The sequence below is a fragment of the Erpetoichthys calabaricus genome, chromosome 1 (assembly GCF_900747795.2).
Source record: "Erpetoichthys calabaricus chromosome 1, fErpCal1.3, whole genome shotgun sequence".
Lineage (NCBI taxonomy): Eukaryota > Metazoa > Chordata > Cladistia > Polypteriformes > Polypteridae > Erpetoichthys > Erpetoichthys calabaricus.
Window position 1 is genome coordinate 270,115,930 of NC_041394.2, and position 13,154 is coordinate 270,129,083.

The window sequence follows — 13,154 nt, forward strand, 5'->3', positions numbered from 1 at the left end:
AATTAATTTTAAATGTACCTCACCGTAATGGGAATCACTAAAATTGTAAAATCACCTGACATAAGGAAATTTTTACATATACAGCATAGACAAAATGTTCTTTGTTCTTCAGATTAATATGAAATATTTTCATCTTTTTAGCAGACTGAAATGGGACCATTTTTTGTCTTTTGTGGGCAAAGCCTTCATTAAGCATGAGACCTCTGTACAGTTATTCAGTTCCCCTGCCAAAAACAGTTATGCTGCCAATCAGTCACACATTTGATGATAATAAGGCCATACAGCCTGTGAAAATGAAATCTGAAATCAATGTGTTGCATCAGCATTTTATCAGAATCAATGTTTATAAATTAATATTGTGTTAACCCAAACTTGTTTGCCTATTTTGTTAAAGCAAAGTAAAACACTATAGCATGCACAGGGTAATTGTTTTTCTTTTTAAGGTTTCTTTTCATTAATTAGACAAACAGAATGCAATGTACTGCAATCTAATATTGACGTGCTTATGACAAAGTGCTAAACTGTTAGTACATTATATATGCGGTAGTATTTTAGTATACTATTAATTAATTTATTCAATATTGATTAATTAAATTCTGTATGTAAATTATTTAAAAACAGTGTTAAATTATTCCTCCCTGAGATTTCACGTCAGCATCGCTGTGTGTGTTGCTTTTATTATTAATGGCGGTAGTTGTGTATACCGCAGGCTTACAAGAAGAACAAAGGCAAAATCGAAACTGACACATCATACTTGACCTTTCAATCTGGTTAGTTTAGTTTGAGGCTTTTTATTTGGTACGGGCTGAAACAGAGCTAGAAGCAATAGTGATTTAATAAATGCTGACATCTTCCTCGTTTTAACCGATATATAATGCAAAGCATTTCCAATATACAGTCCAGCACTATATTAAAAGAATCTGACAAGCAACTAACACAGTTTTTTTTTTTTTTTTTTTTTTTTAGGAATGCATTAAGCAAAGAAGTCCAAAGAAGATTTAATGGGGAATATGACATGGTGGATTCATCCCACAGATGGTGTAAATTCACCTGCCTCTGATCTGTAATGTTCTGAAGTACTCTAATTCTTCTGTGCTAATATATCCCTTTTTGCTTACATGAGCAATGACTAGAAGCACTGTCCCTGGCAGGGTATTCCTGCCTATAATAATACATGACAAATCAGACAGCTGCATCCAAATAAATTGTATGACCCTGTGAAGTTACCAAATCAGATGTGTGATGTGTTGTCTTATTGCAGTACCAATTTAATCTGCACAAGCTCCCCAGATAATAATTAGTGACACTGTATTTGAACATTGACAATAGATGAAAGCTTAGCACTATAATTGTTGCTCTCCCTGTACATACTGACAATCCATTCTCAGCTCTATAAAGTACACATGAAAACCTGGCTGGGGATTTACGGCTGCCATAACAAGTCAGTGCTTGGCAGATATCCCAGTTAGCATGGGTTGAAGACAAGGTGCTTTTCTGTGACTAACAGATGGACTTGAAGATTGCTGATATGCACTGGATTAGACTTCTCAGCAGTTAGAAGCAGACAAAGCCAATTACTGTTTGTAGTGTCATACAATATACTGAAACACCAGAAGAAACAACATAAATTTAGTATAAATACATGCTTTAGAAAGGTGACATATAGAGTAGATAGAAAGTGGGGCCATTGGTCCTTTCTATCTGTTTATGAAGGAAACATATATTAGCTCTGGGAGATATCGTTTCATGCCATTTGTTTTTCCTCCTTTGCACTTGCTGATCTAAACTATACCTCCCTTTCCTCCCCTGGCAGCACTTGGCTATGCTAAGAAAGGTTGATACACAAGATATAACCTGCTCATGGTTAATAAAAGCCTCACATGCAATCTCATACTTTTTTTTTCCATAAGAGAAGGACATAGGGATTCAGCAGTCACTCTTCATTAATTTGCAGGGCTGAAGTGAATGAACTTCTCTGTTGCCAACAAATGTCACTGAAGGCTGTGTGGTTTCAAAGACTAATAAATATACAGTAACATGACTGGTCTCTAAATTTTAACAACATAGACTTCCTTTTTCATTTTTTATTGAACCTATCTCTTCTTCACATCCTAGATTCTTTCAGCAAAAGTCTAAAATACAATATCAGTATGACTGTTATTTTGCTAGAAATATTTATTTGATTCAATAAAAGTCATGTGTGATTTTATCCTAAGCGTTACATATATTTAACACCACAGATGAAGGCAAAAATCAACTTCAAATAGGACACTTGTAGAATGTATAGCACACTCACTCATGCAGGGCCAATTTACAGTCATGATGTAACCTTTAAGTCTTTGGGATGGGAGGAAAACTGGACTACTAAGAAACAACTTAGACATAAAGTTATCATACAAATCCCACACAGAAAGCAATTGTACTCAGTATTCAATCCTGTCTTCTACACCTGTGAAGCACCACTTTTAAACACTGTGCCACCATGCTACCCAAAATGAAAAGATCCTTTTAATTAAAATCTTTTTTAAGTTTTAATACTCCTGATGAGAAAATCCTAAAATAATGTAATAGACAAGACTCCTTTTTCTCGAATTCACATTTTTAGTAAAGGTGGCAGTAGTATAGTAGTACTGTAGTTGTTGTAATATTGTTACATACAGTATACTGAAAATCCTGAAGTTCTTACTTGCATGCTCAACCACCATGCAACACTCTTGGCATGATGTTATAAGTAGGGATGCATTACAATGCATATTAACATGATTCCTTTGATACAATCAGAAATTTGACATGTGCTAGAGGAATATACTTACCTATCTATTCTTTTTCCAATTTCTCTTATTCTGTAATAAGAACCTGGGGTTCCAGAGACTACATCAGGTGCAAAGCTGACTACAGCTGCACTGGGAACCCTTGTAGGACATCAGTCCATTTCAGAGGACATTCACACATATTCCCACACTCTGCCTCACTGAGCCAGTTTTGAGAGATGTGATTGAAGTATTACATGTTCATTTTACAATGTAAATACACAATGAATGACTTACATTACGTGCTATAGAATTTATATTAAATTTTAGAATACAAAATGCAACTACACTAATTTCCATTTGGTTTAATGAGTAATTGCAGCTTTTCTCTTTCTCTTTCTTAAAATATTAAAATTTTACTGGCATTTCCTCAAAGGATTGCATTACTATAGATCTTAATTTCATAAAAATGGTTTCAAAGCATAATAGTGTTTAAGCAGTGACAATACACTGTGGTGAATTCAAGCATATAAAAAAATGAAACATTCGACCTCTGGTAATGTTAGAGAGGCAGCAAGTGTTTTTTCACCCACTTAGTTTTTTGAGCTGTTTTTTTCTAATTAAGGGTTAAAGGGGAGTAGAAACTATCCCAGCAGAAAGTCAGAGATCTACACAGGATGGGATTCTTTTATTTTGTAGTATACCTCTTCTTTAGGTAATGGATACAAAATTACTATACATAAATCACATTATCATATTTGAAACAAAACAAATTATAATTAACTGCCTTAATATAGCCTAACTTATGAAAATCCAGATCCTACATTGGTCTATGAATTTTAGGGTGTATTTCTGTACGTTGCCTACATGTTTAAATCAATTCTGGAGTCTAGACTGGCATGCAGCCTTGTTAGGTTTCTTCCTTACAGTGAGAAAATGTAACACAATTTTAAAGTGAGTGTATTTTATATGATAATGTGAGTAGTACAGTATGTACAGCATTTAGGCCTACCATTTTACTACTGTAGATTTAGGTTAAATAGCCTCATTTATAAAATGCAGTCTTCAAATGATCTATATATATATAAATTTTTATATACGTAATTCAATGATTCATTCACTCAATCACTCATTTCATTAACAAAAATACTATTTCCTGTTCAGTTAAAAAGCCGAAATTCAGCAGAATTGTACACCTAAATCAGCAGGTATCCACTAAGAGAAGACTTTGGATATATTAATATTTATGTGTAAACCCCCCCCCCCCCCAACAGAAAAACTAAAGGTCACTTTAGATTAGGTTTCCCTAATTACGCTGTACTTACCATGTAATTACCTGTATAATAACTTGTATAACTGTAACTATAATAACTGCATAACTTGGTGTTATTACCTTGTATTTACTTTGTAACACAATGTCATTTTTTTAAGCACTCTATTGGTATGGGCGGCACGATGGCGCAGTGGTAGTGCTGATGCCTCGCAGTAAGAAGACCTGGGTTTGCTTCCCGGGTCCTCCTTGCGTGGAGTTTGCATGTTCTCCTTGTGTCTGCGTGGCATTCCTCCGGGTGCTCCGGTTTCCTCCAACAGTCCAAAAACATGCAGGTGCATTGGCGATCTTAAATTGTCCCTGGTGTGTGTGTGTGTGTGTGTGTGTGTGCCCTGCGGTGGGCTGGCACCCTGTCTAGGATTTGTTCCTGCCTTGCGCCTTGTATTGGCTGGGATTGGCTCCAGCAGACCCCCATCACCCTGTGTTAGGATATTGCAGGTTGGATAATGACTGACTGACTCTATTGGAATTGTTATGCCATAGTTTATGTACATATGAACTTTTAAAAATTGTGGAATAATAATTACAATTGAATAATTAATTATAGCATTACACTGTATTACACAGTAAGTATAAGGTAATAACACCTAGTTACTTTGTAATTATATAAATAATTACTATGGAAGTACAGTGTTTTAGGGACACTAAATCTAAAGTGATACCAAACTAAATACTCCAAAATCTCAAAAATGCCTTTATGGATTTGATTGAAATTTGGTGACTTTATAGAAAAAATAAAATTAGCCAACATGGCTTTTTATTTGTTGTTTTTTTTTTTCATTTCTTGATATATGTCAGTAATAAAGTTGTAAGGAGTGGGTATTTTTAAGCAGCACATACTTTGATGCTTCAGTTGTGAAAGTGGAATGAAGTTCATACAAATGAACATCACAAACAGAACAGCATCACTGTACAAGCTAATACTGTAACTGAGCAGAGAAATGAGGCTGGCGGCAAATGAAAAAGGGTAGCTGCTCCATTTCCAAACAAGAGAGATGAGGTGGCAAGTGACGTGGAAAATGAGATGTGAATTGTACAAAGAAAAGTTAGGCAAAGCTCAAAGAAGATATGGTTAGCAAGGGGCCTCCTTGGGTACAAGAAGTAAGAAGATATTCAAATTCAAGCCAGATTGGATTGTCAAGTGTTTTTATATATATAAACTTCAAAGAACAGGGTGGCTGGGAGGACACCTTGGTATTACAATTCATGCAATACTGTAGAAAACTGTGGTGTCCCTTTGGAAGTCAGTCTGTGGTGTGCTGCAGCACTCTGGTTTGCAAAGTTCAAACAGGACTAGAGGTACAGTGTACCAGCCCAGTTGAAGACCTATGTACAATACAGGTGAGGCCTTGGTCAGTTTAAACACTTGCATGGCTCACTAATGAGGCCCCCATGGGCAAAACATAGAGGAGGTGGATATTGTACATAGTTCACCAAATTATTTCTTTTTACATATTCCTTTCTGTACAATGCTTAAAATATTGAGTTTATTCCATGGATCACATAAATGTGCAGCAGGTAATAAGTTAAAGGAAACCATAATTCAGTGTATATTCCTTTTACCACTACCACCTCATAGCTGCATGCTAAATGTATAATTTCAGTGTGTCTGTCTAGTTTTCTCTCCAGGTTCTCTGGTTATTCTTCACCATCCAAAACACTTGCAGACTATTTTAGCTGGTGTTTCTTAGGCCGGTGTTAGTAAATGTGGCCTGAAACTAAGTGCCATGTCTTCCAGGATGACTTCCTGTTAATTGGACCTGCTTGGTTGAGATAATGGAAACATGTTTAAGGGATGTCAGTGGTGATTTCTGCCCTGCTTGAGACCTTTTACAGGCCTTGAAATGACAGAAACTATAATTTATATTGTTTATGGCATTTTAAAGAAGTTACTTTTCTAGAGAAGCCTAATGACTCTGTTTTAAATTAGTAGATATACACTGTATGTCGAAAATTCTTTGAGTGGTATAAGCGTTTCACTGAAATCTGTACAGAGAGATCTTCTTGAGAACACATACCATACTTGTTAAAAATAGCTTTACCCTCAAGCAGCCCTTCTAAAATGAAGAAAATATATGTACTGAAAGTACAGGTTATAAATTAAACTGGGATATAAATCATTCATTCTTTACCTTTTGTATATACAATATAATGTATGTATTACATCTATTATAAATCCACTTTGTAAACCACTTATCTAGTTCAGGATTGTTGGTATATACATAAAGAATGCTCTGAAAGAATTTAAAATGTAAGTTTATAAGATGGAGTGAGTTATGAGATCAGTATCAGGATGTCATTGTAGTTCTTTAAATTTCTGTATCATAAAGTAATAGCAGAAAGGTACTATATGATCTAAAAAAACAGCAGCAGACAAAATGGCAGCATGTACATAACATAACATACTATTCACAAACTCTCTTATTCCAATTCAGATTTACAGGAATACAGTATGTACATTTTTAATAATATGCTTTCAGGAAGTTATTTGGTATAAATAAGGAATGATTGATCTTACAGTTGAAATTCTGTGTTCAGTCATCACCAGATTTGAAAAAAGTGCTGACGATATTAATCTGATTTTGTATTTCAACTGTAGTACTGTAGTTTATAGCCAGAACATTTCTTTTTTTAGCTACATCTGTTAAACAAATGCTTTAATATTTGAAAACTTAAACAAAACACATGGTGCAATGAAGTATGTTTATAATTATATATATATATATAGTATATATATAGTATCAGAGCACCATCCATCAATCCATCCTTAAAAGAAGAAGCCTTCTGCAAAGTAGCAAAAAGAAAACATTTCACCCGACCAAAGATTTAAAGAGTACAGATTATGTTTAAGTATTCCAGATGTATACATTTTATAACTTGTGGTTGAGAAGAATTCAATTTACCGAAAAAGACTGGATTTGCTGTAATAGATAAGTCTTCTTTTATTAGTTGCATGTGCTGTAAGATTCAAAACCTGTTTTAATTGGTGCTTCTCCTGTAGAAGCTCTCTTAAAGCAAAAAAAAAAAATGATGAGTTGTATGCTTTGCATATATTGACCTAATAATTATTATTCAAATGCATGCAAATTATCTATAAAGGTGGGGTGGTATAATTAGCCACTTGAAAACTGTTAAGAACAGCCATTATTTGAAATCAGATCATTAGACAAATTTTTCTTTAGCTCACTTATGTTTATACACAGTGGAGGTATTTTTTATCAGGTCTACAGTGCATAAGCATTAGCTTTGCAGAATTATGTCTTACCAAAACTAAAGCTTTTACAATCACTATACTGTGGTGTGCCAATTTATCATGAAATAAAATTATCACAGTTAAAGCTGAGTTTATCAAAACAGATGACTGAACAAAAGCTACAAGACATGCAATCCATCTTGGTAAATGCACATTTTGCTTTCTAGCACAGTAGTTTCAATTAATGCTAGGATACTGTTTCAAGAAACAATCTTCTTCTCAACCTATAGAGCTGTAAAAGTAATCTGATCAATTGATTAATAGATTACATAATTGTCAGATTAAACAAGTGAAGAATTCACTAAATCTGGTGTTTAAACAGAACAAAGGCAACACAAAAGAGGCTCTCCAGATTCAATAGTGAGTTAAATCTAATCCTCACCCAAAAAGACTATTGCTCTTATATATATGCAAATGAAAGATACCAGCAATTTGTAAGGGCGTGAAAAAGCTTAGCATTTGAACTGGCAGCGTCTACAAAACCTGTCTTTATACGATAAAGTAACTCAATCTTAAATCCCTGGTTGAAAAATATTTTAAGAGTAATTGGACATAAAAGATTCTTATTCCTGTTATGTTTTTCAAGTAAAAGTGCAATTGCTTTGTGCATGTGTTTGCAATGGCTCCAAAAGCAAATCTCACTGATCTAAAAGTACTGGTCTTTTATTGAATCCCTTGCATGTGTTAATTTGTAGTTAAGGGATTTAAAGGTTTTTTAATTGTTTTACTTTGCTAGAGGTAAGGTTTTGTTTGAGTTCTAGTCATTCTAGTCATTATTTCTACTAAAATGCTTACAAAGCTTCACATGTTTTAAAAATCCTTTGCTGTGACTGCAATAGGGATGCAAAACATTTTTCGTTGTAAATTAGTTGTCTTTGTTTTTAGCCGTTGCCTTTGTTGCATGGAGGTCAAGATAGAAGATTTAATTTTGTCTTAATCAGACATGACTTGGCACTTCTGTAGATTTTAACAGCTGTAAACTGCAAGTATGCTCCTTAAAACTGGTTTAAAAATCAAAATAATGTGAGAAACATTTTTAATGTCACTTCATCTTGTTGCTTGTGCCAAAAAAAATGAAGAACTTGAAAATATCTGTAGAACTCTTTTATAAAGTTTTACAGTACCAGTGAAATACTATAGGGTTTTATGCTAAATTAAAAATTGTAATGCTTTCAGTTAGTATCCAATGCCAATTTAATCTCATGGCAAGAAAAGTTAAAGCATGAAAATATTTAGATTGCATTTTGAAATTTGATTGAGTAGTTGCTTGGAAATTTAGTTTGGCATTATAATTTTTTCTTAAATAAATATATTTGATTCCACAGCTATATTATTAATAAACTAGTCATTTAGCCCGTTACAATAACGGGCGCTAGAACAGTAGTGCATAAACATTAGTAGGAACAGTCTATATTAAATGGCAAGGGACTTTGACCTCATTCTTTTTGTTGGTCGTATTTTTCTTTCTTTCAGCCTTTCTTTTGTTGATGTTTACTTGCTGAGCTGACCGTTCTTCGTGGGCTGCCGCCGTGTATTGTGTGTCTAATTTTCTGTGACAGTAAAACTGTCTTGTACGGCTCTATTCAATAAGGGCGACCTCAATTGAGCGTGGCGAATAAAGGCGTTCGTAGATAATTTAGTTCAAATGGCTCTGGAATATGTGAAGAGCAACAAAGGTGAAGATCTTTATTTACGCGTGCCTTTATTCGCTGCGCCCAATTGAGGTCGCCCTTTTGAGGCTCGCCTTTTTGTGCACGCCCTTATTGAAGGATACCGTCTTGTACGTTCGCTGGCTTGTACGTCCGTAATATACCTTTAATTTTCTCTGGCAGTAATACAGGCGTGCGCGTCGGTAATATGCCTTTAATCTCCTCTGACAGTAATACTGGCTTGTATGTGGCTGTAATATGCGTCACTGTATTGTGTACCTTTAATTTCTTCTCGCAGTAATACTGGTTTGTATTTCCGTAAAACACCTCTAACTTTCTCTGACAGTAATATCGCGAGTCGCACCGTGCCCCGCGCATGTGCACTTCATCAGAAGACACCCACACACGGACAATTGGACGCACATAGGGATTTTATATATATAGATGTGAATTGTTACATTACCTTAATTGCACTGACAGGTTTATTTTGTTACATTTTTCTGTTTCTGATTACAAAAAAATACTACTACATTGATTGGTGTTTTGCAACTATTAATGGTTATGGTTAGGGTTAAGGTTACTAATAAATATGCCTTATATATAAGCTTTAATGGTACAGCAGTTAGGGGTTAGTGCTGCTTCCTTGAGCTTTAAACTTCTGGGAACAAATTACTTGTTTGTATGGAGTTTACATATTCTTCCTTTTCTTAATATTAATTTTGTCTGGGTGTTCCTCTCACATCCCAAAGACCCACCAGTATGATTGATTGGTGATTCTAAATAAGCTCTCTGTGAGTATGGGTAAGAATGAAGGAATGAGTGAATGATCTTCACGCCAACTGGTGTAATGGTTACTGCTATTGCCGCCTAGCTCTATAGACTTTGCCGTTGTGTGTTTGCAAGGTTTTTCTATTGGATTGATTTTCCTATTGCATCCTAAATTGTCTGTGTCAGGTTGCTTATACAGTACGAATGTGAATTAGAATGTATCTTAGACTAACATCTCCTCCAAGGCAGGTTCATGCCTTCTGCCTAATGATACCAGGCTATGCTCTGGCTCCTCACTACCATGTAATTCAAGAACAACCACCACAAAACTGATAAGTCCATAATATACAAAAATATAATTATAAATTTTTAAGTTGAATTATTCCATTCTTAAGATGATTGTAAAATGTCAAAAGATGTGTTTTGTATCTAATATTCAGTAGTCTAATGCACAATTCTGGTGGTCTGGTATGAGTCTGGCATGTTTGATATGAGTTCTTGACAGTTTAATTTTACATTACCAAGATAGTAAGAGTTAGGCCAACACTTTACACAGAACTGCAATGTTCAAAGGAGATGGCATAAGCTAAAAAAACAATGAAAAATGAGAAACTTCACAGCTGCACAATACATTTTACAATTAGAAGTTAGCAAAATGGAATATAAAAACACTGTCTGTATCGTGTCTCCTATATTCATGTCACAAAGTTTTACACATGAACAGATACCAGTGCTGCTAAAGATTGCACCTATCAACATGCATGAGAAAGTCATTGAGAGAAAGTAGCACATTTTCCAATGAGCCCCAGAGCTAAAAAAGCTTTTAGTCTGGCCAACCAATAGTATAAAAGGATGAAAGCAACTGAACCTGAATTTGAAACAGTACAAATATTTGCCCTTTTTGATGTTAGAAAATAAGCAACACAGCTGGTTAGACAACTAAGAACCATACTGTAAAGGTAAGGATCATTTTTCACTAAGGGGGAAAAAAAAGAATTGTGGACATTGTTGTTCACTCATCATGCTTGTAGGTCTCTTTTACGATTTTCCTCTCCAGACCAGGCGCTTTACCAGCAGCTGAATGAATATCGATTTCACAAAACTTACACATACACAAAATGTGACAAGAGATATTTTCCAGTAAATAAATCCTAATGCCCAGCAGATGAACTAAACATTTTTTGTGACGAACTAAACATTTCTTTGCATTCCATAAGCAGTTCATGTTTATGAAAAATGCCTCAAGTCACTACACTGACATGATTGTGTAGCAAATATTCTGACCTTGGATCTTGTTACACATGGGCTGGGCGCAAACAGATTGAGCTTTTCATTAACCTGTGCCATACCCAACAGGTAAGATAAACCTGTGTTATTTGAGCATGGGTACAGAAAATTTTCCCCATGGAAATTTTGGAATAACAGATTGTTACCAGTTGTTAGGGCATAAATCAGCATGTACAATAACTTGTAACAGACAACAATTTAAACCCTATTTATCCAAGACATTTATTTATGTTTCAGCTCAGCTGCTTAGAATTTACTTTTACTATAATCCCTGTAATTTTTTTTCTGATACCCAACTCCTCTTCCTCCTCCTTCACTTAAGCAAGCATGTTTGCTTCTTTTGTTTTGGGATATATATGGTGTCATTTTTCTTGCTATTCACTTCACTCCTCTCCTAATCATAACTCTTTACTTAGTTTGCATTCCCTTGAAATTAATTCATTTACCTATATGAAATACAGAGGTCTAATTTTGACTTTTTGGGGGAGCTATATTCTCACCAAATAGCATCATTTCATGTACAGACATTTTTCCTGCCATAATCCATGAAATGCCATTTTACCCATTAGCACCACTTAGTTCGAGGTTAGTGGTTGCTATATTCAGTATGAGTCACTATGAATGGCAATTATTCTATCCCTCTCAATTTGTTAACATAGTTGTGTGCACTAGAAATTAACCTTTTCTGACATAGCTTGGGGTGGTATGGTGATGCACTGGTTGGCGCAGCTGTTCTACAGTTTCTGGAGGCTAGGTTAAATTCCCATCCTCGAAAATGCCCCATTATCTGTTCATAATTTTTTAAATTATCCCTGTGTCAGCATGTTTTTTTTTTAAATCTAGTATCTTTCCTTCCAACCTACAAAGATATTTAAGTTACTGGTTACTTTAAATTAGCAGCATATAAAATAAGTGTTGCTGAGTGAGTGAGTCAGTGAGCGAGTGAGGCTGTAATAGAAAATTGGTGAATCTGCTTTGTGCTTAATGCTGGCATGGACATATGATATATAAACTAAACATAATTCTGAAACATAAATAGGCACTTATTGTGCAGTGCATAAAAGTAAATATTATTTATATATATATGTATATGAATGCTGTATTAATTATATACTGTATATATTATCACATATGTGCGGATGGGAAGCAGTCTAAGGTCTTAACTGGGAGTAAGATGCAGAACCAGGGGTTGATGAAAGGTACTAATGCCTTTTCTACCTCTTCCACAGACCACCAGAAGAAAAACCCAGCTAAGACTCCACCCACTTCCACTTCCACTGCTACATCAAGTCTTCCTTCAAACATCACTTCTGCCCGAGATCCCACCCCTTCCTGTCCTTCACCTATAAAACTGTAAACCTTCACCATATTAGTCACTCAGTCCTTTGTGATTACTCTCTTGAAGTTCATTTTTTTTTTTTTGTCTGTTACTACATTATATGGGGTGGACTCCCCAAATCTTTATCTTTGTCCCTTTTCTTTCTTTACAACATTCTTTCCCGAATTGGCCGGCCGTTTTGTGTGTGGCCAAAGTCCGAATTACTAGAAATGACCAGCATATATGCTACTTTGGCCCGCCATTTCGCAAAGTGGCGAGAATTCCCTGGCCAAATTGATGCCCTGATGTAAGACTGTCCGCTCAAGGTGTGAAAATGCTTAAAAATTTCAGATGCAGATTCAGAAGTGAGTTTTCCATTCTGCATGAGAAACTGTTCAAGGCGTGTCTTGTTCAGAAAGCAGACACCACTGGAGACGGCCTTCCCCTCGCCCAAACACTAACTTTAAGGTCAATAAAATAGGTCCCTGATGTTAAGTTACTATTTTAAGGCTAAAATGATAACAGAAATGTGAAACCTACTTATATACCTGATCTTAATTATTGTGAAACAACTTAGTGGCTTCCGCTTTCTGAACAAGAGCCGCCAAGGCTACACTTGTGCAATTGCACTACTAAGTGCGCAATAAATCGCTGCTCGGCCAATCTCCCCATGTCACCTCGCAAACTGGCTGGCCAAATCCCGAAATCGAGGAAAACATCGGACATTGGCTGGTCAATTTACAGCAACATCGACCATTTCCCGATTTGGCTGATTTTGGGTTTTGGCCGTAATATATAT

At 35.4% G+C, this 13,154-nt stretch overlaps 1 protein-coding gene across 1 annotated transcript in view; it reads right to left on the reverse strand.

Annotated features, from left to right (window-relative positions):
* The window catches only part of sema3ab (sema domain, immunoglobulin domain (Ig), short basic domain, secreted, (semaphorin) 3Ab), a 453,520-nt gene that overhangs the window by 280,431 nt on the left and 159,935 nt on the right, over positions 1-13,154 (reverse strand). The window lies entirely within an intron of this gene.